Below are 21,208 nucleotides of genomic sequence, written 5' to 3'. Positions count from 1 at the left end.
AGGCGTGAGCCACCATGCCCTGTGCTTTGGGGTGATTCTTTACAAAATATCATAATAACCATTACAGTGAGATTTAAATGTGATCTGTAGGGGGACAGGCTGCACAGCCACAGTCTACTTCTCAGGGGTCTGGGGCCCGTGGGAAGATGAGAGCATGAATTTGAAATCAGATGAAAGTGATTTCAAGTCCTGCTGGACCACTTCACCCACATCACTGAATTTCCCAGAATCCTCAGCTTCTCCACCTGTCACATGGAGTCAGTTTTCACTTGGCAAGTCCGTGGGCACAGGCCCAAGGGTGGAGCCCTCGCCAGGGACCCTGTCTTTCTCCTCCCAGCACTTCCCTGTCCCCCCTCCTATATCAGTGGCACATGCCTGTAGACCCAGCTACTCAGGAGGCTGAGGTGGGAGGCACTCCAGCCTGGACAACAGATCAAGGTCCCATTTCTAAAACAAAAAAAGAGAGGGAGGGGGGGTGGGGCCAGGACAAGAGCCCCTCTTTCTAGTGTTTCCAGAAGGAAGCTTCCAAAAGCTTCTGCTTAGGCAAACTCTCCCCTCCTCCTGCTCCCTCCCAGTCACTCCTTACTACAGCTGCCTGTGATGTCCCTGAGCTCTAGTGACTGAGTCCTCCTCCCAGAGCTGGGGCCAGGTCCTGCCATGATGCTGCACAGCCTGCTTTCTGCAGCAGGAAACTGTGTGCCTCAATCTCCCTGACAGGGATCCTCTCCTGGTGTCCTGGCATTCCTCTCCAGGGAGACAAACCATACATTCCACAGGTGTTCAGCAGGCCAGGGGGAAAGGAGAACCCAGCTCTGGGGATGGGAGCCTGGATTCCAGTCCCAGCTGCCTGTACCTGCTGCAGAAAGTGGGCTGTGTGACCGCGACAGGTGCCTGCCCCTTTCCAGGCTCGGGCAGCGGGACAGTGGCCAGGCTGCAGGCTTTCCATGCCCGGTCTGTGAGCCTGGCCCTGGTGCCTCCTGGCTCTGGGCTTACAGAGCGGGTAGCGGACCTAAAACTCCCTCTTCCTGCCTCTGGCTTCCCGCTGCCCTGAGGCCTCTGCAAGCACGGGCTCTTGCCTCCGGGCAGCACGCCCAGGACTGTGGCAGGGGCTCCCGAAGGCCAGGGACAGGCCTGAGCAAGTGGAGAGCCCCCACCCTGCCTGCCTGGAGGAGGGGAAGCGACGCTGGTGAATCACACCAGGCTTACAAATTAGTCTGAGTGGATTTCCTCCCCTGGCCTCCTCCTTCGTACGACCGGAGGGAGGAAGAACTGGTGAGATATCTGGTAGAGACGTGAAAACCCTGGGGTGAGATGTTTGGGAGACATTCGTTCCTGGGGGGTGGGAAATGTGAAAGGTGCAGTGGCCTTGAGAAGGGGGAGCCGTGAGTTCTGAACCCCAGTGGGACCCTCAGTTTTCCCCATCTGAGAAATAGTGCCAGCAGCTGGGACCCCTTGAGGCTGCCACCGGGAAGCCTAGTGCCATTGGAAGGAGGTTGGCTTTGGGGTTATTGGCCTGGGGTTTGGAGGGCAGAGCCTTTCCCTGCCCTCACAGAGCCTTCCCTTGCCCCCCTTGCACCCCATGTAGATGGAATCCTTGACAGAACTCGCAGCCTCTCCAAGCTGCAGCCCCTTCACCCAGGTGACACCGCAGTGAGTCAGTTGTCGTGGCTGGGTCGCACTGTTTGACTCAACTGACCACAGGGCCAGGGCCAGGGCCAGTTCTTGGAGTCAGAGACACTCTGAGGGGTCTCTGCTCCCAGCCAGGGGACCCTGGAGAGCAAGTATCCTCTGGAACTGGAATTCCAGGTCTGCCTGAGGTTGAGTCAGAGAATACTTAGCACTCCCGGTTTCCAGAGGTAACCGAAGTTCTGGGAGTGGCCAAGCCAGGAAGGCAGCTTGGAATGACCCCAGCTGCCTGGCAGGGGGACAGCTGTTCCCCAGACAACACTGGAACAAGCTGGGGAGATGCCTTCCCCTTTCAACCCTCACCCCTAACGTCTCACCTCTAACTCCTCAGGGTCAGCAGGCTGTCCCTGTCCTCCAGCCCCACGGCCCTTGACCCCTTCCCTGGCCAGCCACCACCCTGACTTTGGCTGTTCTCCAAATGCTTCCCGAAATCTCCTTCCACCAGGCCTTTAGCCACATCGCATGTTCCCCTACTCATCACAATCACAGTCTCCAGCCTGCTTTAGAACACCTCTCGGCCAGGCATGGTGGCTCCCGCCTGTAATCCCAGAGTTTTAGGAGGCCAGAGTGGGTGAATCACCTGAGGTCAGGAGGGCGAGACCAGCCTGGACAACATGGCAAAACTCTGTCTCTACTAAAAGTACAAAAATTAGCAGGGCTTGGTGGTGGGCGCCTGTAATCCCAGCTGCTTGGGAGGCTGAGGCAGGAGAATCACTTGAACCCGGGAGGCGGAGGTTGCAGTGAGCTGAGATAGCACCAATGCACTCCAGCCTGGGTGACAGAGTGAGAGTGTATCTCAAAAAACACACAAAAAACAAAAAACAAGAAAAACAAAAGGAAACCAACAGTGCTGCCTTCGGTCTGTGGCCAAAGGCCCAAGAGCCCCTGGCAAACCATTGGTGTAAGTTCAAAAGAGTTCAAAAGCTGAAGAACTTGGAGTCTGATGTTTGAGAGCAGGAAGCTTCCAGCACAGAAGATGAAGGCTGGAAGACTCAGTGAGTCTTCTTATTCCACTTTCTTCATTTGGCTTTATTCTGGCCTCGCCGGCTGATTAGATGGTGCCCACCCAGATTAAGAGTGGGTCTGCTTCTGTCAGTCCACCGACTCAAATGTTAATCTCCTCTACCAACACCCTCACAGACACACCCAGAAACAATACTTTGCATCCTTGAATCCAATCAAGTTGACACTTAATATTAGCCATGACACCTGCCTACTGAATTTGAGACCCTAGGCCACTTTCTGACACTCCGTGAGCAATCCCAGGCTGCTGTAAAAAATGCCGACAAATTATTTGACCATGGAGAGGCGGGATCTATACCATCATTCCTTGCCAATGGGGAGGCTTTTGTGACTGCTTTGACCAAGAGAGTAGGGTAGAGTGTCACTATGTGACTTCTGAGGTTAGGTCACAAAAAACCATGGAGCTTCTACCTTATTTGCTAGGACTTTGTGCTGGAGCCCTGAGTCACTCTATGACAAGTCTGACTACCATGAGGTGGCCATGTTGTAGGGAAGACCAAGTCACAGGAAGAGGCCCCATGTCTGCACTCCAGTCAGGAGTCCTTGCCTTTGAGTCATCATCCCAGCCTCCTAGACAACAAATGTGTGAATGACCAGTCTTCAACTGATTCTGGCACCAGCCATGGAGTCACCCCCATCCTTAGAGCCCCCCCAGCTGAGGCCCTAGAGATTAGGACAAGCCACCATCACCATCTCTTTTCTGAATTTCGGATCCATAAGAACCCCTGAGCACGCTGCTATGCTTTTGGGTGTTTTTTTGTTGTTGTTTTTTGTTTTTCTTTGAGATGGAGTCTCACTCTGTTGCCCAGGCTGGAGTATAGTGGTGTGATCTCAGCTCACTGCAACCTCTACCTCCCGGGTTTAAGCAATTCTTCTGCCTCAGCCTCCCAAGTAGCTGGGATTACAGGCACCCACCACCACGCCCAGCTAATTTTTGTATTTTTAGTAGAGGCGAGGTTTCACCATGTTGGCCAGGCTGGTCTCGAAGTCCTGACCACAAGTGATCTGCCTACCTCGTCCTCCCAAAGTGCTGGGATTACAGGCGTGAGCCACCATGCCCTGTGCTTTGGGGTGATTCTTTACAAAATATCATAATAACCATTACAGTGAGATTTAAATGTGATCTGTAGGGGGACAGGCTGCACAGCCAGTCTACTTCTCAGGGGTCTGGGGCCCGTGGGAAGATGAGAGCATGAATTTGAAATCAGATGAAAGTGATTTCAAGTCCTGCTGGACCACTTCACCCACATCACTGAATTTCCCAGAATCCTCAGCTTCTCCACCTGTCACATGGAGTCAGTTTTCATTTGGCAAGTTTGTTACATGCCTGGCGCTTGTAGATTGTGGCTACCAATCCTGTCTGGTTACTGGCAGAGAACATGCTGCCCGTGACAAGACACTGAGCCAAAAGACGCCTCTGTTGGGCTTCCAGAACGTGCTTCCTGTGCCATGGCTCCAGTGTCCTTAGTGGAAGAGAGACACCCTCACGGCCTGCCCTTTCTGGCCTGGCCAAGGCAGCATGACTCCTTGGACGATCCCTCTCCCCATCCCAAATGTCACAGCCCAGCACCATGGCTTCCCTCAGACCCTGTGGGCCAAGGACAGACAGTAGGCTGGGTCCACAGGAAACACCCAAAGTCACAGAATGCCATATACCCATTCCCCCATCTGTATCTACTTTACCCATCTCTGTCACATATTGAGAAAATGGCTCCAGATTGGAGGTGCACACAGCCCCTGAGCTCCTGCAGCCATCAAGGCTCCTGACAGGCTGGAGCCGTCCGGGAACTAGAGGCCGGCTCAGGCCAGAGCAGCTCACACATAGCATTTCAGACAGACCCTGACTCAGGGCCAATTCGCCTCTTTCTCCCTTACCCCCGGAGGAAATAGCCTCTCATGTCCATCAACTGTCTCATTGCCAGGTGGGATGCCTGAGATGTTGACAGTTAGAGCGGGTGGGCTGTCTTTTCCCAAAGCCCCTGGTGTCCCCTCTTCCCCAGCTCCCATCCCATCTGGAGCCTTCTTCCAATTGGAGGCCACGTAGAAAAGACAAGGAAACTTTTAAACTAAGAATGCGTCCTGGAATGCCTCTTACCTGTTTTGTAGCTGCAGCTCAACAGGCTGGTGAACGTGCTTCCTCACCCATAGAAGCTCAAGAGAGACATCCCATCCAAGGGGCCTGTGGTCACAGCGTCCTGCTATAAAAATAGCTGCGGATGGCCGGGCACGGTGGCTCACACCTGTAATCCAAGCACTTTGGGAGGCAAGGTGGGAGGATCACTGAGGTCAGGAGTTCAAGACCAGCCTGGCTAACATTGTGAAACTCCATCTCTATTAAAAAAAAAAAAAAAAAAAAAAAAAAAATTAGCCTGGTGTGGTGGCACGCACCTGTAATCCCAGCTACTCAGGAGGCTGTGGCAGGAGAATGATTTGAACCCAGGAGGCAGAGGTTGCAGTGAGCCAAAATCACACCAATGCACTCCAGCCTGGGAGATGGAGGAAAACCCTGTCTCAAATAAATAAATAAATAAATAAATAAATAAATAAATAAATAAAAGTCTGTAGAACTGACGGCTGAGAGGAGGAAAAAGGGGTAGGCTTTTTCTGCCCAGTGGGACTGGAAGTTACCCTAAAAGGGAGTAGATGAGGTCTCTGAGCCAGGTCTGGGAAGCTGCGGCTGGATCTTGTTTGTTCTTTTTTTGTTTTGTTTTGTTTAGACAGGGTCTCACTCTGTTGCCCAGGCTGGAGTGAAGTGGCACAATCAGGGCTCACTGCAGCCTCCCGGACTCAAGCAATCTCCCCACTTTAGTCTCCCAAGTAGCTGGGACTACAGGTGCACACCACCATGCCTGGCTAATTTGTGTATTTTTTGTAGAGACGGGGTCTTGCTATGTTGCTCAGGCCAATCTCAAACTCCTGGGCTCAAATGATCCTCCCGCCTCAGCCTCCCAAAGTGCTGGGATTACAGGAATGAGCCACTGCACCCAGCCAGCTTCCCTACTTTTGAGGTTTTGGGACTCCAACTGGCTTCCTTGCTCCTCAGCTTGCAGACAGCCTGTTGTGGGATCGTGTGAGCCAATTCTCCTTAATAAAATCCCTTTCATATATACATCCATCCTATTAGTTCTGTTCCTCTAGGGAACCCTGACTAATACAGTAGGGGAGGCAGAATTTAGATCCAGGTCTGAGGGACTGTGTCCCACAGCCAGCTATGTGAGCCCAGGAAGTCCAGGAAACTCAGTAGGGGGTGGCACAGCATGGCAGGTGGTGGTTCTCTGGCCACAGCCAGGAAGGCCTACGTTTGGAAAGGGGCCCAAGAAGGGAAGAGAGGTCGGGTCCCCTTTTTCTGCTGAGAATGACCTGGAGAGAAGGCTGGGCCCTCCTTCAATGCCAGCTCCCTCCAACTCAGCCTGGACTGCGGCATCACCTCTCTGGGTCTGCATGTCCCCACGTACCCTTCCTTGAGCCCCTGACCCAAGCCCTGGGGAGGGAGGGACTTACACGGCTCCCGCTTGCCTCACTCTCCATCGACAGCTGTAGAAACTGAGGCTCACAGGCTGGGTGTGGAGGCTCACGCCTATAATCACGCCTGTAATTTTGGGAGGCCGAGGCAGGTGGATCACCTGAGGTCAGGAGTTTGAGACCAGCCTGGACAACATGGCAAAACCCTGTTTCTACTAAAATTACAAAAATTAGCCAGGTGCGGCCGGGCGCGGTGGCTCAAGCCTGTAATCCCAGCACTTTGGGAGGCCGAGACGGGCGGATCACGAGGTCAGGAGATCGAGACCATCCTGGCTAACACGGTGAAACCCCGTCTCTACTAAAAATACAAAAAAATTAGCCGGGCGAGGTGGCGGGCGCCTGTAGTCCCAGCTACTCCGGAGGCTGAGACAGGAGAATGGCGTAAACCCGGGAGGCGGAGCTTGCAGTGAGCTGAGATCTGGCCACTGCACTCCAGTCTGGGCCACAGAGCAAGACTCTGCCTCAAAAAAAACAAAAAAAAACAAAAAAAACAAAAAAAACAAAAAAAAAAAATTAGCCAGGTGTGATGTTGTATTCCTGTAATCCCAGCTACTCGGGAGCCTGAGGCAGGAGAATCGTTTGAACCCGGGAGATGGAGGTTGCAGTGAGCCCAGATTGCACCACTGCACTCCAGCCTGGGCAACAGAGGGAGACTCTGTCTCAAAAGAAAGAAAGAAAGAAACTGAACTCACAGCAGGAGGGCTGAGTCTCCTAATCCAGCCGCTTCACCAACCTCCTGCCAGCTCCAGCCCTTTCATCCTTCTGCCCTGTCAGTCCCTGCCCTCTGCAAGTTGGGCCAGGGTGAGTGGAGTGTAGGAGCTCAGGTCCATGCATTCTCCAGCCCCCGTGGCATTTCTGCAGGGGTTCAGAGCAGAAGAGAATGGTGGGGTAGGCGGAATCCCCGGAGCCTGCGTGGAGGAGGAGAGAGAGGGTGAACTGGGCCCTGGTGGATGCCTGGTTTCCCTATCTTTCGCCCAAGAGCCAGGCCGACCTCGTCCCGCTCGACAGCTGAGGAAACTGAGGCCTGGAGCAGCGAGGGGCCTGCTCAAGGTACACCACCGCAATTCCAGCCGCGACTCCACCCACCCCACTCCCTAAGGGGTGCCTGGGAGTTGAATAACCTGGAAGTTCACGTGGGACCTCCCCGAGGCTCTAGGCATCCCTGCAGTGACCAGTGGCTCAGGAAGGCAGTGTCAAGGCTCAGGACCCTCCCAGGGGCCTGGAGGTTGCCAAACAGGCCCAATTTGCTATGCTAATGTGGGCTTTCTGCTGCTTGGAAACTGCACACACCCTCCTCTGAGAGCTGAGCCAGCAGCAACAGGACAGACTATAATTATGACAAGTTACATCCTGTTGTCCTGGCTCAGTGATTAGCCACATCGCCCAGCACCCAGCAGCTTGCACTCCAGGGGTCTGCCAGAAGCAGGGAGGGCGAGATGAGCCCTTTGTTACCACTCGCCCCCCATCCTGCCATACAACCGCCCCCCCACCAACTGGGGGTACCTTTTCCTGCTAGTTACTCATCCCCTAAACCTGATGTCAATCACCCTCCAAAGGAGATCGCTGAGCTGGACATTCCACCAGCCTCACAGACCGGGGCATCCACAGCAGGGAGGATGATGGATGATAGGATCCCTCCCGAAAGATATCCCACAGCAACCCTCATTTTGCTGCCTTTAATCCCACACTTCTGGGGCTGGGCTCTGAGGCAGGAATGTCATCCATGTTTGTGCCTTGCACAATTCCAGGGAAGCCACTCACATAGACTGCAACAACTTAGAACCTTAGATTCCAATTAAACTGTGGCTTCTGCAGTTGGGCAGTGTACAACCTGAATGGCTGTACATGTTCTACAAGGTATAATTTCTCAACTCCTTCCCTCAAGCAAATAAGACACAAATCTTGGAGGCACAGGTCCATCCACCCAGCTGACCAATTCTGGGACTGATTTCCAGAATGTTCTATGTGAAGTGGGAAAAGGATTCTTTCTCTTCTCTCCTCCTCTGGGCCAGTGTCATCATGGGAGTTCTGAGTACAGTTGTGGGCCTGCTCTGGGAGAGAAACAGATACAAGAAAGGAGAAATTCCAGGAGCTTGGGAGATAGCAAGGACCCAGACCCACATTGTCTGAGCCTGGCTGATGTTCTTCAGTCAGCAGAGCTTCTTGGACCTCAAGTTTAGAGACTTAGATGCACCATGAACTTTGGTTCATGGAACACCCTGATCATTGACCCATTGCTGGGCCTTTTTCTCTCCACCTGGTTGATTAATTGATTGATTGACTGATATAATGAACATCCATGAACACCACCCAACTCAAGGATTAGAATGTCACCAATAACTTATGTCACTTATGCCTTCTGATACGGTTTGACTGTGTCCCCCACCAAATCTCATCTTGAATTGTAGTTCCCACAATTCCCACGTGTCATGGGAGGGACTGGGGGAGGTCACTGAATCATGGGGGTGGGTCTTTTTCATGCTGTTCTCATGATAGTGAATAAATCTCATGAGATCTGATGGTTTTATAAAGGGGAGTTTCCCTGCACAGGCTATTTCTCTTGTCTGCTGCCATGTGAGACGTGCCTTTCACCTTCTGCCATGATTGTGAGGCCTCCTCAGCCATGTGGAACTGTGAGTCCATTAAACCTGTTTCTTTTGTAAATTACCCAGTCTCGGACATGCCTGTATCAGCAGTGCACTGATTTTATGACATCTACATGTACACTTAAACAATATATACTTGAATTTTGCTTGTTTTTAAACTTTTTTTTTTTTTTTTTTTGAGACAGAGTCTTGCTGTCACCCAGGCTGGAGTGCAGTAGCATGATCTCAGCTCACTGCAACCTCTGCCTCCTGGGTTCAAACAATTCTCCTCAGCCTCCCAAGTGTCTGGGACTACAGGTGCCCACCACCACACACAGCTAGTTTTTGTATTTTTGGTAGAGATGGGATTTCACTATGTTGGTCAGGCTGGTCTCAAACTCCTGACCTCAGGTGATCCACCCGCCTCGGCCTCCCAAAGTGCTGGGATTACAGGCATGAGCCACCGTGCCCAGCAAAAGCGCATTCCATTTATTGTGCACTTTATTTCTATTATTATTCCAATGTGCTATAAAATGAAATAATCCTACTACTCACCATCATGTAGGATCAGTGGGAGCCCTGAGCTTGTTTTCCTGCAACTAGACGGTCCCATCTGGGAGTGATAGGAGACAGTGACATCATTAGGCGTTAGAGTCTCATTAAGGAGCTCGCAACCTAGATCCCTTGCATGTCATGTGCAGTTCACAATAGGGTTCACGCTCCTTCGAGAATCTAATGCCTCAGTTGATCTTACAGGAGGTGGAGTTCAGATGGTAATGCAAGCAATGGGATGCAGCCGTAAATACAAATGAAGGCCGGGGGTGGTGGCTTATGCCAGTAATCCCAGGACTTTGGGAGGCCAAGGCAGGCAGATCATGAAGTCAAGAGATCAAGACCATCCTGGCCAACATGGTGAAACTCTGTCTCTACTAAAAATACAAAAATTAGCCAGGTGTGGTGGTGCACGCCCGTAGTCCCAGCTACTCGGGAGGCTGACGCAGGAGAATCACTTGAACCCAGGAGGCAGAGCTTGCAGTGAGCCAAGATTGTGCCACTGCACTCCAGCTTGGCGACAGAGCGAGACTCCATCTCAAAAAAGATAGAAATAAACACAGATGAAGCTTCAATAGCGGGTCCAGCACTCATCTCCTGTGCTCCAGCCCAGTTCCTAACAGGCCAGGACTCATACCAGGGGTTGGGGACACTTGATCTCGCCTATTGCTCCTAAGCTACAAACCTGTTCAGCACGAGACTGTACTGAATACTGCAGGCAACTGTAACATGATAGTATTTGCGTATCTAAACATAGAAAGGAGACAGTAAAAACACAGTATAAAAGATGAAACTGATATACCTGTCTAGAGCACTTACCACAAATAGGGTTTGCAGAACTAGAAGTGGCTCTGGGTGAGTCAGTGAGTGTGTAGTGAGTGAATGTGAAAGGCTTGGACATTACTGTATACCACTGCAGACTTCATAAATGCTGGACATTCAGGCTACATGATTTTCTTTTCTTTTCTTTTCTTTTTTTTTTTTCCTGAGATGGAGTTTTGCTATTGTTGCCCAGGCTGGAGTGCAATGGCGCAATCTTGGCTCACTGCAACCATCACCTCGTGGGGTTCAAGTGATTCTCCTGCCTCAGCCTCCTGAGTAGCTGGGATTAGAGGTGCGCACCGCCACGCCCAGTCAACTTTTGTATTTTTAGTAGAGATGGGGTTTCACCATGTTGGCCAGGCTGGTCTCCAACTCCTGACCTCAGATGTTCTGCCCGCCTCAACCTCCCAAAGTGCTGGGATTTCAGGTGTGAGCCACCATGACTGGGTGATTTTTGTTTTGGAGACAGAGTTTCACTCTTGTTGCCCAGGCTGGCATGCAATGGTGTCATCTCTACTCCCTGCAACCTCTGCTTCCTGGGTTCAAGCAATTATCCTGTTCTCAGCCTCCCGAGTAGCTAGGATTACAGGCATGCACCATCATGCCTGGCTAATTTTGTATTTTTAATAGAGACAGGGTTTCACCATGGTGGTCAGGCTGATCTCGAACTCCTGACTTCAGGTGATTTGCCCGCCTCAGCCTCCCAAAGTGCTGGGATTACAAGCATGAGCCACCGCACCCCGCCACTACATGATTTTTATTAAAATATATATATATATTTCTTGGCCAGGCTTGGTGGTTCACAGCTGTAATCCCAGCACTTTGGGAGGACAAGGTGGGAGGATTGCTTGAGGCCAGGAGTTCAAGACCAGCCTGAGCAGCACAGCAAAACTCTGTCTCTCCTTAAAAAAAAAAAAAAAAATTAGCTGGGCATTGTGCCATGTGTCTGTCATCCCAACTACTCAGGAGGCTGAGGTGGGGGAGGATCACTGGAGCCCAGGGGTTTGAGCCTGCAGTGAGCGATGATGGAATCACTGTACTTTAGCCTGGACCACAGAGTGAGATCGCTTCTCAAAAAATGTGTATTTTTCTTTAGTAATAACTAACCTCAGCTTACTGTAACTTTTTTACTTTATAAGCCTTCCAATTCTTTTTACCTTCTTTACTCTTTTGTAATAACATTTACTTTAAAACACAAACATGTCGTACAGCTGTACAAAAATATTTTCTTAGGCTGGGCACGGTGGCTTATGCCTGTAATCCCAGCACTTTGGGAGGACAAGGTGGGTGGAATGCTTGAGGTCAGGGGTTCGAGACCATCCTGGCCAACATGGTGAAACCCCATCTCTACTAAAAATACAAAAAATTAGCCAGGCGTGGTGGCAGATAGCTATAGTCCCACATACTTGGGAGGCTGAGGCAGGAGAATCACTTGAACTCAGGAGGTGGAGGTTGCAGGGATCTGAGATTGTGCCACTGCACTCCAGCCTGGGTAACAGAGCAAGTCCCCATCTCAAAATAAATAAATAAATAAATAAATAAATATAAAATAAAATTCTTTATATTCCTATTCTATAAGCTTTTTGCTATTTTTAATTTTTGTTTTTACTTCTTAAACTTTTTTGTTAAAAACGAAGACACAACACACACATTAGCCTAGGCCTACATGGGACCAGCATCATCAATATCACTGTCTTCCACCTCCACATCTTATCCCACTGAAAAGTCTTCTAAAACTCGTGGGACTGTCATGGCCTATGACAACAATGCCTTCTGGATACTTCCTGAGGGACCTGCCTGAGGCTGTTTTATAGTTAACTTTTATTTTTAATAAGCAGAAGGAGTACACTATAAAATAATGACAAAAAGTGTAGTATAATACATACATAGGCCAGGTGTGGCGGCTCACACCTGTAATCCCCACACTTTGGGACGCTGACGCAGGCAGATCACCTGAGGTCAGGAGTTCGAGACCAGCCTGGCCAACATGGAGAAACCTAGCAAAAAATACAAAAATTAGCCAGGCGTGGTGGCATACGCCTATTATCCCAGTTACTTGGGAGGCTGAGGCAGGAGAATCGCTTGAACCCAGGAGTTGGAGGTTGGAGTGAGCCGAGATTGCACCACTGCACTCCAGCCTGGGCAAGAGAGTGAAACTCTGTCTGAAAAAATAATAATAATAAAATACATACATACATACATAAACCAGTAACAGTCATTTGTTATCATTATGAAATATTATGTACTATATATCATTGTATGTGCTAGACTTTTTTTTTTTTTTTTTTTTGAGACAGGGTCTCATTCTGTTGCCCAGCCTGGAGTACAGCGGTGCAATCACGGCTCTGCAGCCTCAATCTCCTGGGCTCAAGTGTTCCTCTTGCCTCACTCAGCCTCCCATAGTGCTGGGATTACAGGTGTGAGTCACTGCACTTGGCCTTGCTTATTTTTAAACTTTAAATAAAGGGGTTAGCAAAAGTCTCTAGGAGTTGCCTTTTCACTTGACATGACACAATCAGGCATCGCTTAATGACAGAGATACGTTTTCTGAGAAATATATTCTTAGGTGATTTTATTGTTGTGTGAACATCCTAGAGTGTATTTACACAAACCTAGATGGGCTAGCCTCCTACACATGTAGGCTAGAGGGTCTAACCTGTTGCTTCTACACTACAGACCTGTATAGCATGTGACTGCATTGAATACTGGAGATGCTTGTAACATAGGGGTAAGTGGGCAGGCATTTGGCTGTCTCACACTATTTAGATGAGGGATTCCTCCTTCACCAATGGGGTGAATAGGAGATGATCAGGGCACACGTGACTTGCTTTGATCAATGGCATGAGAGGAGAAGTGTTGGGCCAGTCCCAAATCTAAAGCTTTGACTCTCTCCTGCCTTCATCCCATGCCATGACCAAGAGAGAAGCTGCACCCTCAGTCTGGAACCCAGGAAGAATATACTCAGATACTCAAAGCGGGGCAGTCCCAGCCAATCCCCAGACTCTCAGCCTGAGTCAGGACTTCCCACCAAGCTCAACAGAGCCCCAACCTAGATCAACCAAGCCGCAGCCAAGCTGCAGAGCAGTGAGCATTAATGAATGTTGCTTTGAGCAGCCAGAGATGGGGGTGATCTGTTACTCAGCATTGATCTGTTACTCAGCATGTCAATGGCTAATCCATTAGCACTGTCTTTTTTTTTTTTTTTTTTTTCCCCAGGCTGGAGTGCAGTGGCGCGATCTCAGCTCACTGCAAGCTCCGCCTCCCGGGTTCACGCCATTCTCCTGTCTCAGCCTCCCGAGTAGCTGGGACTACAGGTGCCCACCACCATGCCCAGCTAATTTTTTGTATTTTTAGCAGAGACGGGGTCACCGTGTTAGCCAGGATGGTCTCAATCTCCTGACCTCGTGATCCACCCGCCTTGGCCTCCCAAAGTGCTGGGATTACAGGCGTGAACCACCGAGCCCGGCCAATAGCACTGTCTTAACATTCTTTTAAATTTCTCAGCCAGGTGCAATGGTTTATGCCTGTAATCCCAGCACTTTGGGAGGCTGAGGCAGGCAGATCACCCGAGCCCAGGAGTTTGAGACCAGCCCAGCCAATGTGGTGAAACCCTATCTCCACTGAATACAAAAATTAGCCAGGCGTGGTGGTGGGCGCTTGTAATCTCAGCTGCTCGGGAGGCTGAGGCAGAGGATCGCTTGAACCTGGAAGGCGAAGGCTGCAGTGAGCCGAGATTGTGCCACTGCACTCCAGCCTGGGTGACAGAGTGAGATTCCTGCTCTAAATAAATAAATAAACAAACAAATAAACAATCTTGGTGTGTGGGCAAGAGTTTCTCTGGAGAATATAGCTAGAAGTAGAAATGCACATATTCAACTTTACAAGATAGTATCAAACTGTTTTTCAAAGTGGCTGTACCAGTTGTCACTCCTACCAGCCATCCATGAGACCTGGCTCATTTCATCCTATCCGATATCTGCTGTCAGAGTTGGGTGGTTTTTTATTTTTGCTTCTTTTTTTTTTTTTTGGTTTTTGTTCTTGCTTTTCTTTTCTTTTCTTTTCTTTTTCCTTTTCTTTTTAAGAGACAAAGAGACAGGGTGTCACTCTGTTGCCCAGGCTGGAGTGTAGTAATGCAATCATAGCTCACTGCAGCCTCAAACTCCTGGGCTCAAGCGATCCTCCTACCTCAGCCCCTGAGTAACTGAAACTATAGGTGCACACCCCATGCCTGGATAATTTTTATTTTTTTATTTTTGTAGAGATGGGGTCTCACTATGTTTCCCAGGCTGGTCTCAAACTGTTGGCTTCAAGCAATCCTCTTGCCTCGGCCTCCCAAAGCACTGGGATTACAGGTGTGAACCACTGCACCTGGCAGAAAAGTATTTTTTTATAAATCTAGTGTAGCCCAAGTTCTTCATTTTAATGTAGCCAAATTTTTCTTCACTGTTTTGGTGTATCTCACACCACTTCACTAATAGCAGACAATATTGACAGCAACTAGATGCTAAATGTTCTATAACAAGGATAAGTTGAATTATGTCAAATCCACACAATGAAATACTATACTGCAGGCCAGGCACAGTGGCTCACGTCTGTAATCCCAGCACTTTGGGAGGTTGAGGTGGGCAGATCACCTGATGTCAGGAGTTCAAGACCAGCCTGGCCAACATGATGAAACCCCGCCTCTGCTTAAAATACAAAAATAAGCCGAGTATGGTGGAGTATGCCTGTAATCCCAGCTATTCAGGAGGCTAAGACGGGAGGATCGCTTGAACCCGGGAGGTGGAGGTTGCAATGAGCCAAGATCATGCCACTGCACTCCAGCCTAGGTGACAGAGCAAGATCTCGTCTCAGAAAAAAAGAAAGAAAGAAAGAAAGAAATTACCATACTGCAGTTAAAAATAATTATTTCAAACAAATAAGATATAAAAAGATATTCACATTGTAATAAGTAAAACGACTAAGTAACAAAATTTGATTCTAAATGTGTTAGGATAAACTGAAATGTCTTCCACCTGTCATTAGACCCAGACTTAGAATAAAAATCAATCTAATCTGAGCTGAGTCATCCACGCAGGTTAGAAAAGAGCCCTTTATGGCTAGAGAGGGTTTTATGGTGATGCAAGCCAGGTTTCCCAGGAAAATCTACTGTTACAGAGGGGTCAAGACCAAAGCCATACAAATGAGGGAAACAGAGTCTTTTTTTTTTTTTTTTTTTTTTTTGAGACAGAGTCTTGCTTTGTCACCCAGGCTGGAGTGCAGTGGCGTGATCTCGGCTCACTGCAACCTCCACCTCCCGGATTCAAGCGATTCTCTTGCCTCATCCTCCTGAGTAACTGGGATTACAGGTGTGCGCCACCATGCCTGGCTAATTTTTGTATTTTTAGTAGAGACAGAGTTTCGCCATGTTGGCCAGACTGGTCTTGAACTCCTGACCTCAAGTGATCCATCCGCCTGGGCCTCCCAAAGTGCTAGGATTCCAGGTGTGAGCTACCATGCCCAGCCCAGGTTCATCTTGATTTGAAATTGGCCATGTTGGCGGGCATGGTGGCTCACACCTGTAATTCCAGCACTTTGGGAGGCCGAGGCGGGCAGATCACAAGGTCAGGAGATTGAGACCATCCTGGCTAACGGTGAAACCCCGTCTCTAAGAAAAATACAAAAAATTAGCCAGGCGTGGTGGCGGGCGCCTGTAGTCCCAGCTACTTGGGAGGCTGAGGCAGGAGAATGGCGTAAACCCAGGGGGCGGAGCTTACAGTGAGCCGAGATCACGTCACTGCACGCCAGCCTGGGAGACAGCAAGACTCCGTCTCAAAAAAAAAGGAAAAAATATATTGGCCATGTTACTTCTGAGAAAGAAATGATGAAAGCAGTGGTCATTTTGGTGAGATGTGCTTAGTTCTTCCCCTCCTGCGGGTGGTCCCTGCAGCCCTCTCTGGGAGGATCCTGAGGTTGTCCTGGGGTGCCAATCTTTGTTCTCCAGCAAAGCACCAGAAGGGGCCAGTGGAGGGTAAGGGAGATGGGGAAAGTCAAAAATTTCTGTATCATATAAGATTAGAAACAGGTCCAGTGTAGTAGCTCATGCCTGTAATCCCAGAGTTTTGGGAGGCCGAGGGGGCCAAGCCCAGGAGTTCAAGACCAGCCTGAGCAAGATAGCAAGACCCCATCTCTACAAAAAATTTAATAATTAACTGGGTATGATGGCGCAGGCCTGTAGTCCCAGCTACTCAGGAGTCTGGGGTGGAAGGATCCTTGAGCCCAAGAGTTCAAGGCTGTAATGAGCTGTGATGGCACCGCTGCACTCCAGCCTGGGTGACAGAGTCAGACACTGTCTCTAAAAAATAAAGTCGGAGGGCAGGCACGGTGGCCAGCACTTTGGGAGGCCAAGGTGGGCAGGTCACTTGAGGCCAGGAGTTCGAGACCTGCCTGGCCAACATGGTGAAACCCCATCTCTACTAAAAATGCAAAAATTCCCCGGTGTGGTGACACATGTCTGTAATCCCAACTACTTGGGAGGCTGAGGCAGGAGAATCGCTTGAACTCAGAGGCAGCGAAGAATGCAGTGAGCCAAGATTGCGACACTGCACTCCAGCCTGGGTGACAGCAAGACTGTCTCAAAAAATAAAAATAAAATAATAAAGTAAATAAAATAAAATCAGGAACAATCTATTGGAAGGTGGGACTTCTTTGAGATTTGCATCCAAGTTATATTTGTATAACAAATGCCCTAATTTATTTATATTGTCTATTTCAGATGGCTGGGCGCAGGTGGTGTAGGAAGCCCCTATAGATTGGAAGGGGAGCTAAAGATTCCCTAGGCCCTCGCTTGTGCTGTGTGTGGTGTAGGTGAAAGTGACAAGGGGTTTCTTTCTCCACAAGGGAGGAGAGGCGTATCTAAGACCAGGATGTATCTAACACGGGGACTTAGAGGGAAGGGGTGCAGAGGAGAAAGGAAAACAGGAAGAGGGTCTTCTCCTTCTCTCTGCCCTACCTCAGAGCCCCTGGCAGAGCTGGGCACATGGCGGGTTCTCCAGGAAACCTCCCAGGCTCCGCTCAGGCTCCTACTGGCCCCAGGTGACCTTGGGGGTGCCCGCGCTGTGGGGAGCCTTCAAGGCGCCCGAGTGAACCTGGGGACTGTTTGAAGTCCCGGCACCTTCTAAGGATTCCGTTTAACAAGCTGGGTGCCGTGGGCACTTGGATGAAAGGCGCTATGTAAAGACATGATATCATTACCCATTAAAGCTCGTTTTCTTAGAAACAGGAAGGTCCATTTGCCAAGAGTAAACGGTAAGGGCAAGCCCTACCTGAGCACAGGACCCTGCAGTTGGGAAAGTCATTCTGGGTGGGCTCAGGAGCCAGTGTGAGCCAGAGCGTGGGGGTGAGGAGGGGTTGGAGGTCTCACCCGCGCCCCAACCCCAAGAGGGAGAAGCCAGCAGAAATAGCAGCTGGGGCCTCAGGGGGCTGGAGAGTCTGCCCAGCCTAGCAGGAATGAGGGAATTACTGGCCCAGTCTGGATGGAGTGGGCCACTCCGTCCAACTCAGAAACACCCCGACATCCTCTGCAGGATGTCACCTCCATGAAGGGACAAACGAGGGGTGCTGGCCCTGTCATTCCCCTTTCGTTAATTCCGCAAATGTCAGGCCAGGCACAGTGGCTCACACCTGTAATCCTGGCACTTTGGGAGGCCGAGGCGGGTGGATCACTTGAGGTCAGGAGTTCAAGACCAGCTCGGGCAACATTTTGAGATCCCTGTCTCTATTAAAAATACAAAAAATGAGCCAGATGTGGTGGTGTGTGCCCATAATCCCAGCTGCTCGGGAGGCTGAGGCAGGAAAATCTCTTGAACTCGGGAGGTAGAGGTTGCAGTGAACTGAGATCGAGCCACTGCACTCCAGCCTGAGCGTCTAAAAGAAAAAAAAACTTTGGAAAAGGTGGTGTGTGAGCTTCACCTGGAAGGATGAGTAGGACTTGACGGACAGAACAGGAGGGGACACAAGCACCTTGAATATGTCCAGGGATTTCCACAGGCAAAATGCACTTAACCCACCCAGCAGGAGGGCCCTGGGCTGGAAGCAGGGCCGGGCTTCCCATTCCTTCTTGAGCATGAATAAGCCAAGGTTTGCAATGAGCCCATGACCCACCCCTGACCAGACCCCCCACCTCCCACCCAGTTCTCCCCGAACCACACGATGCCAGGCCCTGGCACTGAGGCTGCACTCCATCTCCCTATCCTGCAGTGTCTAATCAGCCCCCCAAACTCAACCTCAGGCAGCGACCCTCACGAAGGCCCGGAGGAGCCAGGCGCTGCTTCCCAGCAACTGTGTTTCCTCAGCCTTGTTTACAGTTGTTGAACTATTTTCGTCAAATTAATTAAATACATGCTAAATCCTCTCCAATTTGTTGTGCGATGAATTAAAGATGTGAAGATTGTGAAATGCTCAAGAAAACCCATTGATGCTGATGAAAGCCGCCGGCACCACAGCCCCGAGTCAAGCGTCGGGCAGTCCAGAGTCTGCTTCTACCATCCGGCTGAATCCCAGCGGGGTTCTGAGGTCTCAGCAGCCAGGGTCCCGGGGAGACCTCACGTCTACCCACAAAGGTGACTCAAGGCGCAGAGATGCCCCTGTCACTGGAGAGCACAGTGCATGGCTGCCAGGGGCACAGGACACAAAGTTCTTTCCCAGAGTGTATCTCAGGGCTTCCTACAACCCTTCAGGTCAGCAGCTTGCAGGAATAGCAACAGCTTGACCAGGTGTCGTGGCTCGCACTTGTAATCCCAGCACTCTGGGAGACTGAAGCAGGAGGATCACTTGAGCCCAAGAGTTTGAGCCCGGGAAATATAGGGAGACCGCATCTCTACAAATAATTGTTTTAAAAAACTAGCCGAGGCTGGGTACGGTGGCTCACGCCTATAATCCTAGCACTTTGGAAGGCCGAGGTGGGCGAATCATTTGAAGCCAACAGTTTGAGACCAGCCTGGCCAACATGGTGAAACCCTGTCTCTACTAAAAATACAAAAAATTAGCTGGGCGTGGTGGCGTGCACCTATAATCCCAGATACTCAGGAGGCTGAGGCAGGACAATCGCTTGAACCCGGGAGGCAGAGGTTGCAGTGAGCTGAGCTCACGTCATTGCACTCCAGCCTGGGTGACAGAGCGAGACTCCATCTCAAAAAAAAAGAAAAAGAAAAAAAAAGAAAAATGAGCCGGGCATGGTGTTGTGACCATGAGTAGTCTCAGCTACTCAGAAGCTGAGGCAGGAGGACCGCTTGAGCCCGCGAGGTTGAAGCTGCAGTGAGCTCTGATCACAGCATTGCACTCCAGCTTAGATGACAGAGTAAGTAAGACCCTGTCTCCAAACAATAAATTAAAAAAAAAAAAACAAAAAAGGAATAGCAACAGCAAACGTTGATCTGAGATCGCAGTGCACAGTAACTCATGTAATCCTCATGCAGCTCTCCAAGGGGGCAGGTGCTGCTATTATCCCATTGCACAGTGGAGGCACGGGAAGTAACTCGTCAAGTTCACACAGCCTGGGAGGACACGAGGCCTGGAAAGAGGCTGGGCTGTCCAGCTGTCGAGTCTGTGCCGGTAACCACTATGTACACCGGATCCTCCCCTAGCTCTGGCCTGTCCCAGGCATGGTTTTTGCAGAATCAGCCACCACAGGCCAGACCACACCCCCAGGAGGCTTCTGGGGTCTGAGACACACACCATGCCACCCACCCCACAGCTAGCATCTGCCTCGTTCTAGTCTTGTTCTGGGTAAAGTGTACCCCATTGGCCTACATGAGAGGGCAGGTCACCCATGAGAATCCCTTCACTCAGACAGGGGCCTCCTGCACCTGCCCGGGAACATAAGAGAGGCATGAGTATTCTAGCCAGAGAAACTGAGGCACAGAGGGTCTTGCATCTGTGAGTCTGTGGCCTAAGCCCCTTTCCTGGAGCAAGGTGATGCATAGATTCAAAGTGACCCCACAGCCATTGCCCATGTGGGTCCAAGGGAACCCCGGGCTGTGTGTGTGTGTGTGTGTGTGTGTGTGTGTGTGTGTGTTTGTTTTGAGACGGAGTTTCGCTCTTGTCACCCAGGCTGGAGTGCTATGACGTGATCTCGGCTCACTGCAGCCTCTGCCTACAGGGTTTAAGCAATTCTCCTGCCTCAGCCTCCTAGAATTACAGGCTGGAATCACAAGCACGAACCATCACACCCAGCTAATTTTTGTATTTTTAGTAGAGAGGGGGTTTTGCCATGTTGGTCAGGCTGGTCTTGAACTCCTGACCTCAGGTGATCCTGGTCTGTGTTTTCTTTCTTCCATGTTGTACATGAAGAGACTGAGGTCCAGAGAAGAACAGGGACGCGTGCCCAGCGCCCAAAGAGAGCCGGTGGGAGAGCTAAGTTCAGATCCGGGAAGGAATGGCTGAGCTGCTGGTGCCCAAAGCCCAGGTCCCAAGCTGGCGCTCCCCGGTCGCTACTGTCACTCCACTCCCCCAAGGTGGCAGGCAGTCTGACTGTCTTGGGGCCCAGGGTACATTTCACAGAGCCTTGATTTCACCCTGTGAGGTGGGCACGGGTGTACCCCACCTAATGAGCAGAGCAGCACTGAGAACCCAGAAGCAACTGTGGATTTGAAAACATCTCCAAATCCCAAAAAGGATGGTGATTGTTGGAAGTGTTGATTCTGGAGAAGAGGATGGGGGCAAATTAGGTGAGCTCCAGGCCAGTGCCTCCTGCTAAGACACATGCACCCCCTCAACAGAACTCATTCCTTAAAACACACACACACACACACACATTTTTTAAGAGACAGGGTCTCAGTCTATCACCCAGGCTGGAATGTAGTGGTGCAATCATAGCTCATTGCAGCCTCGAACTCCTGGGTTCAAGTGATCCTCCTGCCTCACCCTCCTGAGTAGCTGGGACTACAGGGGTGTGCCACCACACCCGGCTAATGTTTTATTTTTGGTAGTGATGGGGTCTTGCTATATTGCCCAGGCTGGTCTCTAACTCCTGGGCTCAA

The sequence above is a fragment of the Rhinopithecus roxellana genome, chromosome 6 (genome assembly GCF_007565055.1).
Source record: "Rhinopithecus roxellana isolate Shanxi Qingling chromosome 6, ASM756505v1, whole genome shotgun sequence".
NCBI classification, from domain to species: Eukaryota; Metazoa; Chordata; class Mammalia; order Primates; family Cercopithecidae; genus Rhinopithecus; species Rhinopithecus roxellana.
The sequence above is the reverse complement of the archived record's forward strand: the minus strand, read 5'-3'. Positions refer to the sequence as shown.